The sequence below is a fragment of the Furipterus horrens genome, unplaced genomic scaffold, assembly GCF_987537825.1.
Source record: "Furipterus horrens unplaced genomic scaffold, mFurHor1.1.pri manual_scaffold_6, whole genome shotgun sequence".
Classification (NCBI taxonomy): Eukaryota; Metazoa; Chordata; class Mammalia; order Chiroptera; family Furipteridae; genus Furipterus; species Furipterus horrens.
In genome coordinates this window covers 35,297,710-35,313,295 of record NW_028327176.1, presented here as the reverse complement: position 1 = coordinate 35,313,295, position 15,586 = coordinate 35,297,710, and positions in this window count along the sequence as shown.

Sequence of the window (15,586 nt, the reverse complement as noted above, 5' to 3'; positions counted from 1 at the left end):
CTGGCAGAATATACATAATGTTGTCTATATTACAACCAAAACTTGGAAAGACTATGTAGCTTATCCAAGATAAAACAAAACAAAACAAACCCAGTAAATAGTGAAGCTAGGATGAGAACCTAAAACAGTATAGTCTCTAACTGCCAGTTCTTGAACCATTCTAGTCTTATGCTGAAAGAACACTGGCTTGGTGCCTCTTAAAGCACTGGTCACAAATATGAATCATCAAACAATATTGGTTTGGGGGGATATTTTAGATTTGCTTATCTAGATTTATTGGAACAGAAATTAAATAATGCCTTAGTACAATATTCTGAGCCAGAGGCCAGGAAAATGCTGATGTAATAGAAGTGAAACACTTCATCTATCATTCATAGTCTCCTGCAACTTGTCAGAAACAGCTATTTTCTTGCTTATAAAATCTTTTACTGAATTGGAAAATATGATACCATCAAGTAGCCAGGCACCTGTATATATAGAGTCCATTAGAGTGGTATCATGGGACTTCTCACTCCAAGGTGGCTGGCTTAGAGGCACTTTTTTCATATGTAATATATTAACAAGTAAAAGAAGTTAATGAAAATATTGTTTGTTTTTCGTGTCTTCTCCTGTCTTCTGTTTCCAATAATGAGTATATTTTTGTGAATGTGGGAGGGGGGGAAATCATTTTTGTCTTCCTTCAGAAACAAAATAATTTTCTTAAATAGGAAAATGTAAGAGACCAGAGCAAAATCAGCGATATTAGAAACACCTACACTACAGTTAATTATCATCAAACAAGGTATTTTTAAGATATACAGACACTACAAAGTCTCCCTACACCATCACTGCCCATTTTATTTCAAGGAACTTTAAACAATTTACTTTTATTAGTAGCTCCTGACAGAAACTGAAGCATCTGTGAGAAAAGACTGAGCTGTTCTCTTCTCTCCAATGCATTATTTGTTCCCTGGGTGTGGAAGGAACACTTACTCACTCAGTGGTTCACAATTAAAACTAGGAAACACAACTAAAATGTCAGATAACCAGAGTGACATAATATCTACTCTGGAGTAAAGAATTACATTTTTAGCTATTATGGAAAGTCACTTACATTAATTATTTCTTTCCTTAACACTACTAAAGAGTCCTTCCATAAAAGAATGAGAAGCAATTGAAAATTAGTTACATACATCTATAACTATCTACCGATCATTTGATCTATGCAGATTACTCACCAGGTGCTGTGGGGGATAAAAATATAATATAATAACTCTCATTGTCAAGAATTAGAAACTAAATCAAGACATAAATATACAGATGTGCTTTTAGGAGTCAATTCTAAAACTTATTTTCTCTGACGCTTCATATACATCAGATACTAACAAGCATTTAAGCTCTCACATTTTCTTCCTTTCTGAAATAGCTGGCTCATAACCAATATAAAAATTTTTAACTCAGTGATAGCATTCAATCATAATGGGATAAGGAGCATGGGGAAAACAAACAAAAATGCACTTACCTTAATGAAAAAGAAAATAAAGTTGTTATTTTCTTAATGGTAATAGAAGTAGAAATGACAATGGTGACAAAGAAGGTTTTCATTTCTTAAGCACTTATTTATTATCAGCTAGGCAGGAGATTTAGTGCTTTACAAACCTTAATTTCTGTAAGCATGCTAAAAACTATTTCAGACAGAAAAACCCTCATTTTATTATCAAGGAAAACAAAAGTAATAAATACAAATATTAAGCAGCTACTCCAAATTCACAGAGTTGAGAAATAATGAAGCTTGGGCTCAAACCCACATTCTTAAATGCTACAATACATAGACATGCCTATGTATGCCATGCTAAGGTTTTTTTAAACATTCAAATAATAACATACTTTAAAATATTCCTAAACTGATTTATATCAACTAAATCCTACAATGAGAAATCACTCTATTGACTGTCAGTCATCTTCATCAGTAAAGTTGGATCACAATACCTGTTGTAATTGCATTTCCCAAAGGTGGCAAAACCAATATATTCCACTGTCTAAGCTCTTTTTAATTTGCAATGTGGACTCACTTTTACATCGCAGAGAGTGTTCTATATATCTGTCTCTTGAATATGGCCAGGTCTGTAACTATGGGGTAAGTGACCCAATGTGACTTACCAGGTTAACTGGTAAAAAATTATTTAGCTTCCACCTGGTTCTCTTGAGGTATTCACCCTTGAAGCTCAGTCATGAAGTCAAGAGCCACACTGAAAGATGGTCTGGCCATAGCTCTAGCTGAGGTGATATTTACCTTCTAGCATTAACCATCAGATACACGAATGAGCAAACCTTTAGTTGACTTCATCCCCCAGCAGTTGAGCTCCCCCAGTGATGTCTTGTGGAGCTGAGATAGTCTGCTCAGATGTCAAGTCTGTGAACAAAATAAACATTGTCATTATTTTATGCCACTAAATTTTGGGTCAGTATATTACACAGCGATATATATTCATAACACCTGTCTAATTTCATAGCAAGATAATGCATGCAAAAAGATATTTTAAAGAGCTAAAACAAATATGATTATCACTGCCTCTGTTTACATCATTATAATTGCCTTGTAGAGTCACTTCAAATGATTAAAATGATTAAACTTGTTCCAATGTCCTCTACTCTTACTGTAAAAATATGGCCCATGGACCAGTAGCATTAGTATCACCTGGGAGATGGTTAGAAATGTGGAATCTGAGGTCCCACCCTAGACCTATAAAATCAGAATCTGTACTTAACAAGATCCCTAGGTGACTCCTTTGCACATTAAACTTTGAAAAGCACTTCTATAGACTAACTGAGCAGGTCCATGACTACAGGGTATGTTCTTCATCATTCCTATGTACTGGTTAGCTTAAGGGAGTCACTATTCCTGTGGATAGACACTAGCTCCTCATTTTCTATAGATAGGTATGTTTAACCAGTAAAAAAAAAAAAAACCTATGCATTTTCATGGGGAAATTCATGAAAAAAAACCTTCAAAAGTTCTGTCTCTCTTTCAAGATGAGTGGAACGCTGACAGAGGCGACCCAGCATGATCTGACAGATGGTATGTGTCAGATGGATGAGTGGAAAATGAGAAAAAAAAGTCTTTCAAAGTACAGGGTTGTAGTTTTAGCTAAAAACTACCTTTATGCCAATTTTCCAAATTCTAGCAGCCTTCAAATACTTTGAATCAAGCATTCATTATTCCAGTATTTTGCAGGTAATTGGCTGGCTAGATTGCCAATTACCTACATAAGTAAAAGCGAGCATCCCTGTATGTGTTTTTATTTAATTAAAATTGTTTGTTTGAGAAACAAATATAAACCATTATTAATATGGTCTTGTGAGATCAAAGACTCTCCAATTTTAATTTAACCTGTTTCAGCTCCAAAAATTGCAAGCAGATCTTAATTTCTAACTGTATTTGACTCTTACCTTAATTGATATGTGAGTTTATATAGTTTAACTTGGAAAAAAGTGAGTGTGCAAGATTTGTATCATTGCTTAGACACTGTAAACATTATGAAAAATAACTAGGACTCCAAAAACGTCAAATATATTTGAAAGTAGGAGTAAAGCCAAGGCTATATGTTTTATTTAAAAACATATTTAAAATGAGTTCTAAAACATGACATCATCTTTAATCATCATCATCAGGGCATTACCAAACAAAGTGGAATTTGGCTACTTGCCACCATATACAAACATAACTCAATAACTAGTGGGGAGAAAAAAAGGTTTTTATTAACAGGGTGCCCAATTTGGGGGAGTTGGGAACTCCCTGACTCCAAGCCAATCTCTTCCATAAAACACAGAAATCACCTGTTCCTAAAAAAGACCGCATCCAAATCCATGACCACAGACCCCCCTCTATTCATATCTGTTTTTCTGGAGTCCAAGGCTACTATGCAAATGGGTTTGTTTGTGTGTCTCTCTCTCCAAAAAGTAGAAGCATGAAATACTGAGAGCCAGGCTTTGGAAAACTGATCCTCCAGCAATAATTTCTAGGCATGTTCTCAAACAAAGCACCCTGTTGGTCCCATTTACAGAAACCCCAAGGAAAAAGAAAAGAAAAGAAAATAGAGGGGCCAGAGGCCAATGACACGGGATTCCAAGGAACCAGTTTAGGGTCCTGAACTCTGCCCTTTTGTTTGAAAAACAAGAAAATTGGAGATGGCAAGCTTTAAGGCATTTTCCAGTTATAAAATTGTGTAATTTTTAGCAAGATCCCAATTGATTTCTCCCTATCCCCCTTCTGTTCTTTACTCTCTTTTTAACATCATATTGAAATTTCTTCTAAACTCAGAAAATTCAAAAACACATTTCCAATCTGGAATTTCATGCTCCCCTTTCATAATCCAATTAAGAAAAATTTGCTGTGGTTATTATTTTCTCCTTGACAAAAGCCAGGTAGCTATTCATCCAGCTTCTGAGATATGTCAAACAATTAATTTAAAGCATGACCTTGTTCTTCCTATTCTCTTGTCATTTAAGAATCATGAATCAGGGTTATTTAGACTTGGTACTTATACTTGCTTTGCCTGAGGATGTTCCACTTTTTTTTTAAATGGTCTCTTCCACAGCTATGTTAAGAAATATACTCTATGCCCTCTGCAGCCCTTTCTTTTCTGACTTTACATTAAATGCAAAAAAGGAAGTAGTGGTGTAAAATCCCTCATTTCCTGATAACTTCCCTTTAATTCTCCACTTTTCAATTTTACTAAGGCTACTTTTCTTTCATCTATGTTCCAAATACATTTGCAATATTTTTTCCTTAGTAAGAATGTGATCTGAGTGACATATTCCTTTTCCTACCCCTAATTATCCTTTTAACTTGTTTCTATTTGCTGTCAATCCATATCTTTTTCTATCAGCTTCATAGATTAAAAATAAAATTTATTCATCAATTTTAATCATATTTTAGTTCCCTATGTTATTTTTTTAACATTCACATTAAACCAAATTTAAGAAAAGTTGCATCTCTTTAAGTTGAAGAAATGTCCTTGGGGATTTAAAGTAATTTTGAAGTTGTTTTACTTTTGGAAAACAGATTTCCTACAAGGTATCAAATCCTATGAAACATATTTAGGGCATTTATTTTCTCCAAGTCAATCTCAATCTGTTTCCTAAGATTCTTGGTTCTTAGAATCTTGGCCCTTAAAAACAGGAATCCAGACTTCCACTCTTATGCTCCTGATGGTTAACGGACAGAATGAAGAACACCTAAATGAAATCTGGGGCGTTTCAAAAGATTCAAATCGGCCTTAATATATCTTCAGTCTGGAGGACTTTGGGGAGAAATAAGGTAAATTTCATAGGTCTCCAGATCAAGTTAGATCTAGAAAGAATCTTCAGGAAAAATTCAAACTGACACAGCTACCCAAGAATCTTGAACCCAGCCTACAGCTGACGGAGGAAAAGAGTCTCTCTGAACCCAGCTGGTTCTGGAGAGGATTGGACAGTGGACGTAGAGTGGCTGAGCCTTCAGCTTGCTCAGTATACCTCACTGTCGCATCCCATTCTCTTAATTGGTTCATTCCAAATTGCTTGGAAGCTCAGAATTCCTATGGATATTACTTGAGGTTTTAATAATCAATAACTATATTGCTATGGTCTTTTATCTCACCCACATAAGAATTCTAGCTCTGTCAGGAATTTTCTCCATTCTCACTTATCAAGTTCTCTCTTGTACTTCTTGAATAATTAAGAAACCCATGTGACCTTGTTTACTATTGGAATTCATCATAAAAAATATTTTTTTAACTGTCTATTTCAGCATTGGGATATGAAAAACCTGCCACTAGTGAGGTCAGCTACTTTTATTGTTTTCCCTCTGAACCAGCTCTACTTTGTAAGCCAAAATATTTGTACCCCTTTCATTCTGCATTATCAATATTATATTCTGCAAATCGTATCCCCTGTGTGTTTTCTATCCTCCAGGCACAGCCTGAGATAGCAGCTGATCTTCCCCAATGCATTTAGCTTAAGGAAAATGGCTGCCCCCATCTCACTGAACAAGGGATTCTAGAACCACATTCACATGTGACTATCCACGCCTCTTAGAGCTCCCTTGAACCATTCCTCCTATGTCTCATTAAACAGTCTTCATCAATCACCCAGAGGCCAAGCTTTCTCAGTCATCCATTAGCCCCAAGCTCGCATCATACCCTCCGTCTGAGAGTTCCTGGTTGGAGCCAGTCCCCTGTGTTACCCCACCTGACTCCCAAACACTTTATCTGGATCCCGGGAACTCCTGTTCTCATTATTGCATTTTAGTGTATTTTCAAGATTTTTTCCTGAATTTATTATTTATCATTATCCCTCAACAAAAAACTTGCCTGACCTTTGAAAACATTTCCCTTTTGATGAGGTGAATGGTAGTTTCCCTTCTGAGAAGTTCACAATTTTTATTCCTTTCTCCCTGTTTGATATTATTTTTTCTGTCTCTTGCCACATCTTCAGTGAGACATGATGTTTTATAGACACAGGCATCCAACTGCTAGTGTTCAAGTCCCAATACTACCCTTTACTAGCAGCGTGCCTTTGAAAAACTGTTTTATTTCATTCTGCCTCAGCTTCCTCATTTTAAAAACAAGGTGAAAAAGTGCCTTACTTAAAAGAATGTTTAAGCCTTATAATATAAAGATTAAATAAGTTAACATGCAAAGTACTTGGAAGGGTTAATGAGGTAGAGTAGATCAGATCTACTTTCATTATTGAATTAAGGGTTCTCAGAAGGCCTAAAATTAAATTTAAAAATATTTTTCTTTTATTGACCCCTTCAAATGTACTTGACCTTGGCACACCTCCTTTACAGGAGAGCCAGGCTGTGAAGATATTATTATATTCGTATTATCAGTGGTGGGAAAAGAAGCCATGAGTTTATGGCAAACCCTGGTAGGAGGAGCATGGCACAGGCTCTGTACCATCTGCAGGGGAGAATTATACTCTTGTAGAGAGGACATGCCTGACCTTAGTCACCATGCCGCCACAGCTCTCCATCATAAAACAGGTACTGTCTGAACCACCAATTCATAAGGCTATTTGGGGACAGGAAAAATTCATTATAAGATGAAAACGGTACCTTTGGGACTGAATATGAAGAAGACAAAGATAACAAACAAGCTCCATAAACAAGTAGCTCAGATTCCCACATATCCACTCCTGTTGCAATAGCACCTCTTCCTCAGATTACAAAGAATGTGAGTAGGAACAGCTGTGGGCCCCACAGATTGGGAGTCCCTGTTTCCAGAGTAGAAATATCCCGTCTCAACAGCACATAACAAGAATTCCACAGACTGGGAGAAAATGACTGCAATTCAAATATCTAAATAAAACTTGCATTCAGGAGAGAATTCATCTAGTTTGCAAAAACTAGACTGGTAAATTAAATGGAGACATGATGAGTATCACCACACCTGCATCCGTTAGAGCTATGCAAGTGGCACTAATTTTTGCTATCCCCCTAGGATAACAATGTTTTTATTGTATTTTCTTGATTTGGGAGAAAAAGACAGGGGAGAAGAGGCTTCCACTGGGACTTTACAACTACAATAATGTTCACTCTACAGATGAGAAACCTTTGGGACTTGTGCCAAGTACTAAGTAGGTCTATTTCCATTATATATTCAGAGAAGGAAGAAATAGCATCTGCCAGTGTTATGAATTGATCAAATTAACACTTATTACGTGGCACACAGGGTGGGGAGATGGTGAACCACAGTTCAACAAGAGACCAGAAGAGGAACTGAAATAGAGAAGCTGGGTATCATAAGTCCTGGGAGAGGTACATGGCATGATTCCAGGGGCCCCACAGGGAGGCCAAGGCTGAGCCTAAGCAGAGAGTATGAGAGAGGACCTGGGTCATATACCTTCTTTGGAGTCCATGGGTAGAGCACTTTGTGGTTCTTGGGCTAAGGATAGATGGTCAATTCAGACCAAAAGAAAGGGGTTTTCGTAATCCCCACAAGGGTTTAAGGGGTGCATAAGGGAAAGGCACTGAGAGGGAAGGGAGGCTGCTGATCTCAAAGGATGTTGGGAAGTCATCAGGAACTTATAGTTACTTGTGGCTCTGCAAGCTGCTATCTAGGGGCATGGACTTGCCTGAGGGGCTAGTGCCATCTAAGGTCACTGCAGGCCACTTGGCCAAACAAAATAGATGCTGAGAACAATACCATAAAGTAGCTTAGTTAAATTCTCAGCAACCAGGATTCCATTTATTATTTATGCCCTGTAATCCCTTGTTTTATCAAGGGGGTCATGATGACACTAGGTTTCCAGTAACAATATCAATATGGACCCTGTGTTCAAGTGTTTAAAATGCTTGAGTATTACCCTTTCCTCAGTACATATTTACTCTAGTGAATATCCAGTTCTTTAGGGAAGAACTGGAGGAAACTGTTACTGTGTACACTTGCTGTGATATGGCTGTGTACTTCTTCCTGCGGACCTCGGCCCTTTTCGTCAGCTAGTTCCATGTCCTAATATTGACACATGTCCATTGGAGAAGGGATTGTGACTTTCATTGGGCAACTTTTCTCAAATTCTGAATCATCTATTCTTGATTTATTTTGATGGCACTAATTAAATGGTAACCGTTTTGGCTACTTTTCTATTTTGTTCCTGGGGTTCTATGTCTTAAGAATCATCTCCATAACTCTCTGCAGGTCAGGTCTCTTTAATGCCATTCATTAGATTAATGAGTCCACCTAGCTTCTGAAGGTTAAGCATTCTATTCCTGCCTCTATTGTTTTCAGATATTATCACCATGACCCACATTGCTCTCTGTGAACTGGCATGTACAGCGAAGGCTATCTCGGAAGGCTGTGACAGCTAACGTTTGTCTGTGGTCAGTACTCCCAGCAGCTGGACCAACAAGCTGTTCCCCGAAAGGGTTTCTGGGTCACTGCAGGGTCTACTGTGTGGAGAAAATTCAACTAAAATCATCTCTATTCTTTCTCTGGGACCACACACTTCTATATAAACACTTTACAATCCATTGTATAGAAGCAGGTACTTCCATACACGTTTTGTGGAATAGAATTTTTATAAAATAGAGAAACTACCTGGTGGAAAATGGTATGTTCATTTGTCAGCTTGAGTCTCTTGGAGCATTGAGCAGCCATGCAAGAAACCTGACTATCTTCCATAGAGGTCCTATGAAGACTCTGAGAATATATGTAAGGAGAATAGCCCAGATGAGTTCAGCCTTTCAGCCATCACTGCTCAAGTAGCACACAAGGAAGTGAAGTCATCTTGGTCCTTCCATAGCAATCCAGCTGTGAACTGAATACTATCAAGAGACCCTGTTAAATGACATGTGGAGCAGAAGAATCAGCCATCTGAGCATTGCTCATATTCCAGACCTGTGAATTCATGAGATATAAGAAAATGATTATTGTTATAAGCCACTGTATTTTGAGTGTAGTTTGTTACATAGCAATAGATACCCAGGGTATGTTTCATTTGTGTATCAGCCACAGAACTTACAGCACTGCTTTGCATTATATATAATTGCTAAATATTTGGTTATTATTTATTTTAGATAGAATTTATTGTGTCGCTTATGTGTCAGGAACAGCACTTTTGCATATATTGTCCCATTCAGTCCTGACAACATGAGTGACAAAACAGTGCCAGTCAATTATCAGTTGCATCTCAGCAAGAGATACATCTTTTGTGTTCGACTCTGTCTGGTGATGCCAGGACCCAGCCACATTTTCAGACTTATTTCCAAGTTAAAGTCTGGTTAGATTCTGCCATTAGGAGGCACTGGAAGAAGACTGTAAGGTAAGAGGAGGAAAGGATGTCCTTTCAGTGTTGCTAGCCTCATCAGCATTATTTCAGCAACAGCAGTTGTTTGCAGTCTCCAGTGTCTGAATCTCAGCACTCTCAGGATCAGCCTCTGTGCACTTGCTCAGAAGCCCTAGAGAGAGCAGTCATCCTGGGCCATCTTCTCAATGTTCTGAGCACCAGCCCTGCGGGGACCCTCCTCTGAGCTCCTGAGGTGTCTCTTTCAAATTTGCTTCAGGCTACTCAAAAAGAAAATGTGATGCCTTAGAGACAAACTGGAAATATCCTTTTCCTCTCTTCCCAGTATGATCTCATATTCTCCAAAGGAACGTCTTCCATAATTCTTCCTGATAGCTACTCTTTATTTTTAAAAAATATTGTCAAAAATTATCTACTTATATAATATTCCATGAAAAATACTTAGTGTAGTATTTTTTGTTTTTAATATACTGAAATAGCTCCTGTATTCATAATTTTCCTCAACATCATTTTAAAGCAATCATTGTAAGTACATACATATCTAAATCATTTCTTTTATCTGATATACAGAATTCCATTATATGAATACAGTGCTACTTATTCACTCTGTTAATGCTATTTTTAGGTGGCTTTCATTAAAAGAAATGCCTTTAATACTGTCGTTGAAGAAAATAATTCACTTGTTTGGGACCAATGTGGATTTTAATTGAAATATATATATTGTTCATTTCTTTTGCCATTCAATCATTTTTTAGAAATGTTAAGAAACTATCATAACCTAAAGCTTCTTGAATGTTGTCTTTTTTTAGTTCTCATCCAAGGTTATGTTTGTTTATTAATTTTTGTAGAGCAAGGAAGGGAGTTGGGGGAGAAAAACATCAATGTGAGAGAGAAGCATTAATAATTGCTTCCCATATGCACAGCATGACACCCCAACCAACTGAGCCACCCTGCCAGGGCTAGATGTTAAGTCTTTATGAAAGCAAAACATATGTTCATCAAAAGAAGATGCATCTATATAATAATCTGAGATCTTTGCGGCATCTCTAAACTCACTGTCCCAGTTATAGTAAGGAAAGTTTCAACAAAATTAAAAACTTTATCCCTTAAACAGACACAATTAACTGATTGTTTATAGTGGTTCTCAACCTTCCTAATGCTGTCACTGTTTAATACAGTTTCTCATGTTGTGGTGACCCCCAACCATAACTAAAGCATAGTGATTAATCATAAAACAATATGTAACTATATATGTGTTTTCTGATGGTCTTAGGTGACCCCTGTGAGAGGGTTGTTTGACCCCCAAAGGGGTTGTGATGCACAGGTTGAGAACTGCTGGTTTATACTAGCTTTTCTAGGTTTTACTAGCACTTTACCTACCCTCTAAAAAACACCTATAGACTATATATAACATTACTTCTATCAACTGTAACATTTCTTCTGATACCCAAGAACTTTTCTCTTTCTAGAGGGACTAATTACAAAATGGTTGTCTTTGACGAAAAGCTAACAAACAGCTTTCAGCTTTAATTAATTTCTAGAAATTGAAGGTAGAAAATGAAAAAAATCTAGTCATAGCAAATCTATTTCCTTATCCCAGTTTTCCCAGGATAATCCTGGTTTCCATGGGCTTAGACTTTAAAAGTGTGGCAAGAGAAAAATAACCTCAATTTGGATAAAGTATAATCATCATTTATGTACCACAAACTGTTTAGTTCCAGTAAGCCTGGATATGCGCCTTCTGGTCTCTCTCCCATGGTAAATGCCTACCTACTAGTTCGCACGGCACACTTCCCATAGCGCTCAAACAAGGCTTTACAGTTCTTTGGTATAGCAAAGTGATCATCAAATTAACCATTCAAACCAGGACAGTTTGAAAGTGAAAGAGAGTGCTGCTAGTAATTGTACCACAAAAACACAAATGAAACATGCATATCAAATAAATGTAGATAACTTTAAAATATTGAACATAACTTTATGACAGAACAAGTTTATGTTGTGTGTTAATAACTTAACTCAGTTAATCCTCACAACACCGGTACCATGTGCTATTAACATAATTTGCATTTCACAGATGAAAACATTTAAGATCGGATACCTTAAATAACTTTCCTAAAATCACGCAGCTGATAAAGAGTGGGTCTGTGATATAAATCCAATATTTCTCAGTCTGGAGCTGGTGGTTTAGCTGCTCCATTCTATTGTCTCTCAAGATCTGCACCATGTCTTATTACTGGTTACGTTGCCACTCACCTATAGGATAGTTTCAGTGATTTTACATGGAAATTACTCAAAAGCATTTTTCTTTCTAGTTTAAAGTGGTATCACTCACTGTGCTGCTTAGTAAGAATTACTGAAACTTCTTGAGTACAGCAAAAACAACGGCAACAAAGGGAAAGAAGAGAAAAACATGTCATCTCCAAAATGGCTCAACTTAAAAGTATATATTCATTTACTTACAATCTTCATTATTCATGAATTATTCCATATTTGCAATTTTCTTATTTGCTAAAACACACTTATCACTCTAAAATCAATACTTAGGGCCCTCGGGGGTTATTTGTGGACATGCACAGAGTCGTGAAAAGTTGGCTCTCTGGTGCAGATGCTCCCAGCTGAGGTCTGATAAGGCGATGCTCTCTGCCTTCTTGTCTCGGCTCTCAGCCTGTAAACAAGTGTCCTTTCTAAGGTTTGTTCAGTGCCACATTTTTCACATTTTGTGCTTTTTTTTTGGATGATTTTGCTATTTAAAATGGCCTTCAAGCATAACGCTGAAGTCCTATCTAGTGTTGCTAAGCACAAGAAAACTATGATATGCCTTATAGAGCAAATACATGTGTTACATAAGCATCATTCAGGCATGAGGTATAGTGCTGTTGGCCATGAGTTTAATATTAATGAGTCAACAATGTATATTAAATATGGTACCTTTAAATGGAAATACACATAAAACAGGGTTGTATATTCTCAGTAAGGCTCTGAGGAACTTAACCCTGTGTTTCCCTTAGGAGCAATGCTTCAATATTCACTAAAAACTACTGTGAATAATGAGGATCAACTGTATTTATCCATTGATTCACTCCTTAGTCGGTGTTATAAAGGAAGAAAACCAATCTTTTTTTCTTTATATTATCTAATGAGGAGTCTCACTCCATTTTTGATGTTTGCTACAGCTTGTAAGCCTTCCCCCCCCCCCCCACCTTTCCCTGGTGCCCCACACCTGGCAAGCTAATTGGAAAGCCCAGGTTCTTTTTTTGGCACTGGTCAGAGATTCAAACCATGCAAGCCCCTGCCCATTGTGGGAATCTCTCAACTAGCCTCACTCATAGCCACAATAAAGACCCAGGCAAGTCTCCTTTCTTTGCTTTCTCAAGCCATATTGGACATTTTTGTAAGACCTGTCCTGCTCTCCCATCATCCCTCTCAAAGATGTTAGTAATAAACCTTTTTATATCCTTTTAGTAGGTGGGCAGTATCATCAGTCCTAACATTGAAATCAAATTTGGGGTGGAGGGTCCATCTGCCTCTGCAGATAACCATATGTATTAATATATACTCATTCTGTCATTTTAATGGTCTTATGTACTATGTCACTTTTTATAGCAGAGTGATCCTAATTTTGAAGGACAAACTGCATAAAAGATACATTTCAGAGAAACAGTCAGAATGGTGTTTGGTAAGGTAAGGCTCTGAGTCAAAGATAATATCATGGTAATTAACAAGTAGAGGCATATTAGCCAGTGTGAGAGCAAAACACTCTTTCTATATAAGGCATTAAACTGATGGCTTGCATTCTACTTCAGTTTTTATTCATTGCGCTATATCTTTCAGTCCCTGATTCCTTTTCTTTCTTTTTCTTGTCATGAAGGTGGAATTCACAGCCATTTTACAAGTTCCCTAGAATAACAGGAATTTATCAGAATGGAAACTTGGCAAGTAGCCAGAGAGCTTCCCTCAAACCGGGCAGCATCCAAGTCTGCAGGGGTTAGAAACTAAACTCTTCGTCTAAACACATGTAAGTCTTTGTAGTATTCTTCAAAGTAACACACTGCTCCCTAGCCCTAGGCATGGATTTTACCAGGCCTAAAAACAAACGCATAAACAGAGCTATCAGCCACTCTGAAACACTTTCCGTTTTATAGGTCAATTCCTTTGGTCTCTTCAGACCATGAAGGCAACTCTAACACTTAGAACTCACTCCAAGTACAAAACCTACCCACCGGAAGAACAGAGTAGGTGCCAGAATGCAAGATGCGTGTGAATTCTTCAAAATCACCCAGAAGAATTTCTAAACAGTTTCTATTTTCATCAAAAAAGCTGGCACATACCACTGCCAGCTTTGGAGAGGACAATTAAGAGTTAGCTAAATGAGGGAAAAAACGCCTCTACAGATGCATAATTTAAAGCACTGGAATTAAGAGCATCATTTTCCAGTTTTTTTAGAAAGAAGGATTGCTCAAACTAGATGATATTGCTCACAAAGGTAGCACGAATGGCTTCTGCTCTCTTCTTCTGCAGCATGACTTGCTTCCCGGCTAATAACATTATATTACTTGAGCATTTACTTTGCATAATACTAACTGCTTTCCAAACTATGATCCAGATGTAAATCAAAAACACTTATCCACTGGATTTGAACTTAGGAAGCCTGGCGTGTGTTTCTCCTTTCCCGATCTATCACATTTAGATGAATAATTTAAAGGCATGTTCCTCCCTAGCGATAGAGACAAATGCAGAGACTGGTTTCCCTTTAAAGGCACTTTGAATAGGATAAAGGTATGAGATTGGGGGAGATGTATGGGATATGGTGATGTTTTTTTCCTTTTTCCATATATTATAGGAAATAAAAAATTGTGGAAAGTTCAACATATTTTCACAACTGTAGTCTCACCTATAGTAGCTATGATGCTTACATTTTTTTTTTTTTTTTTTTTTTTTGCTGAAAGTATTATAGGTCAGAGAGATTGTGGCAATATTCAAAAGCCACCCCTTCCTTCATATTAATGGTACCCCAACTATCCAGGGACTGTGTGCTTCAGGGAACACTAGACCTCTTCAATAATCATAATAATATCATTTATTTTTCTAGTGATTGTTGCAAAGGGATGTAATTTAGTCACAGACACAGGGTGAAGTCTTCTGGAGGGTTCTGGGAAGTTTTATTTACTTCTAAAAGGGATCCAAGGAAAAGGTGGTCTGTTTTCCAGCATTTCACATTGCTATGTGTGGATGAAAGCCTTGGAATTGTGCATGTGTTTCATGACTAGAAACAGACAACCTGAAGACAAAAAGCAACCCTGCGAGGATGGAAAAGTAGAAAAATCAGGAGATTCTGGACCCTTGATTGTGCTCTTGGAGCCTTTTAATTTTTTAAAAATTATTCTTAGAGAGAGGGGAAGGGAGGGAGAAAGAGAGGGAGAGACACATCAACTGTGGTTGCCTCTTGTGCACCCCTGACTGGGCCACTGGACTGCAACCCAGGTATGTGCCCTAACTGGGAATCAAATTCATGACCTTTTGGTTCACAGGTCAGTGCTCAATCCACTGAGCTACACTAGCCAGGACTCTTGTAGCCTTTTTATCCTCTCTTTGAATGTGTTACATTGATTAAAAATTTTTCATTTTAATTCAAGAAAGGTTTAATAAAGTCTTCTAATAAATTTTTGGGTGGATCATCCTAAATAATATGTAGGTTATTAAGTAACATACCTACATCATATATAATTTAGTGAACTCAAGATTTTAAGCCAGATTTTTCTGACTCCAGACCTTTTGTCTATTTTTCCCCTTTATTTTTATTGTTGACACTAATACAGATGCC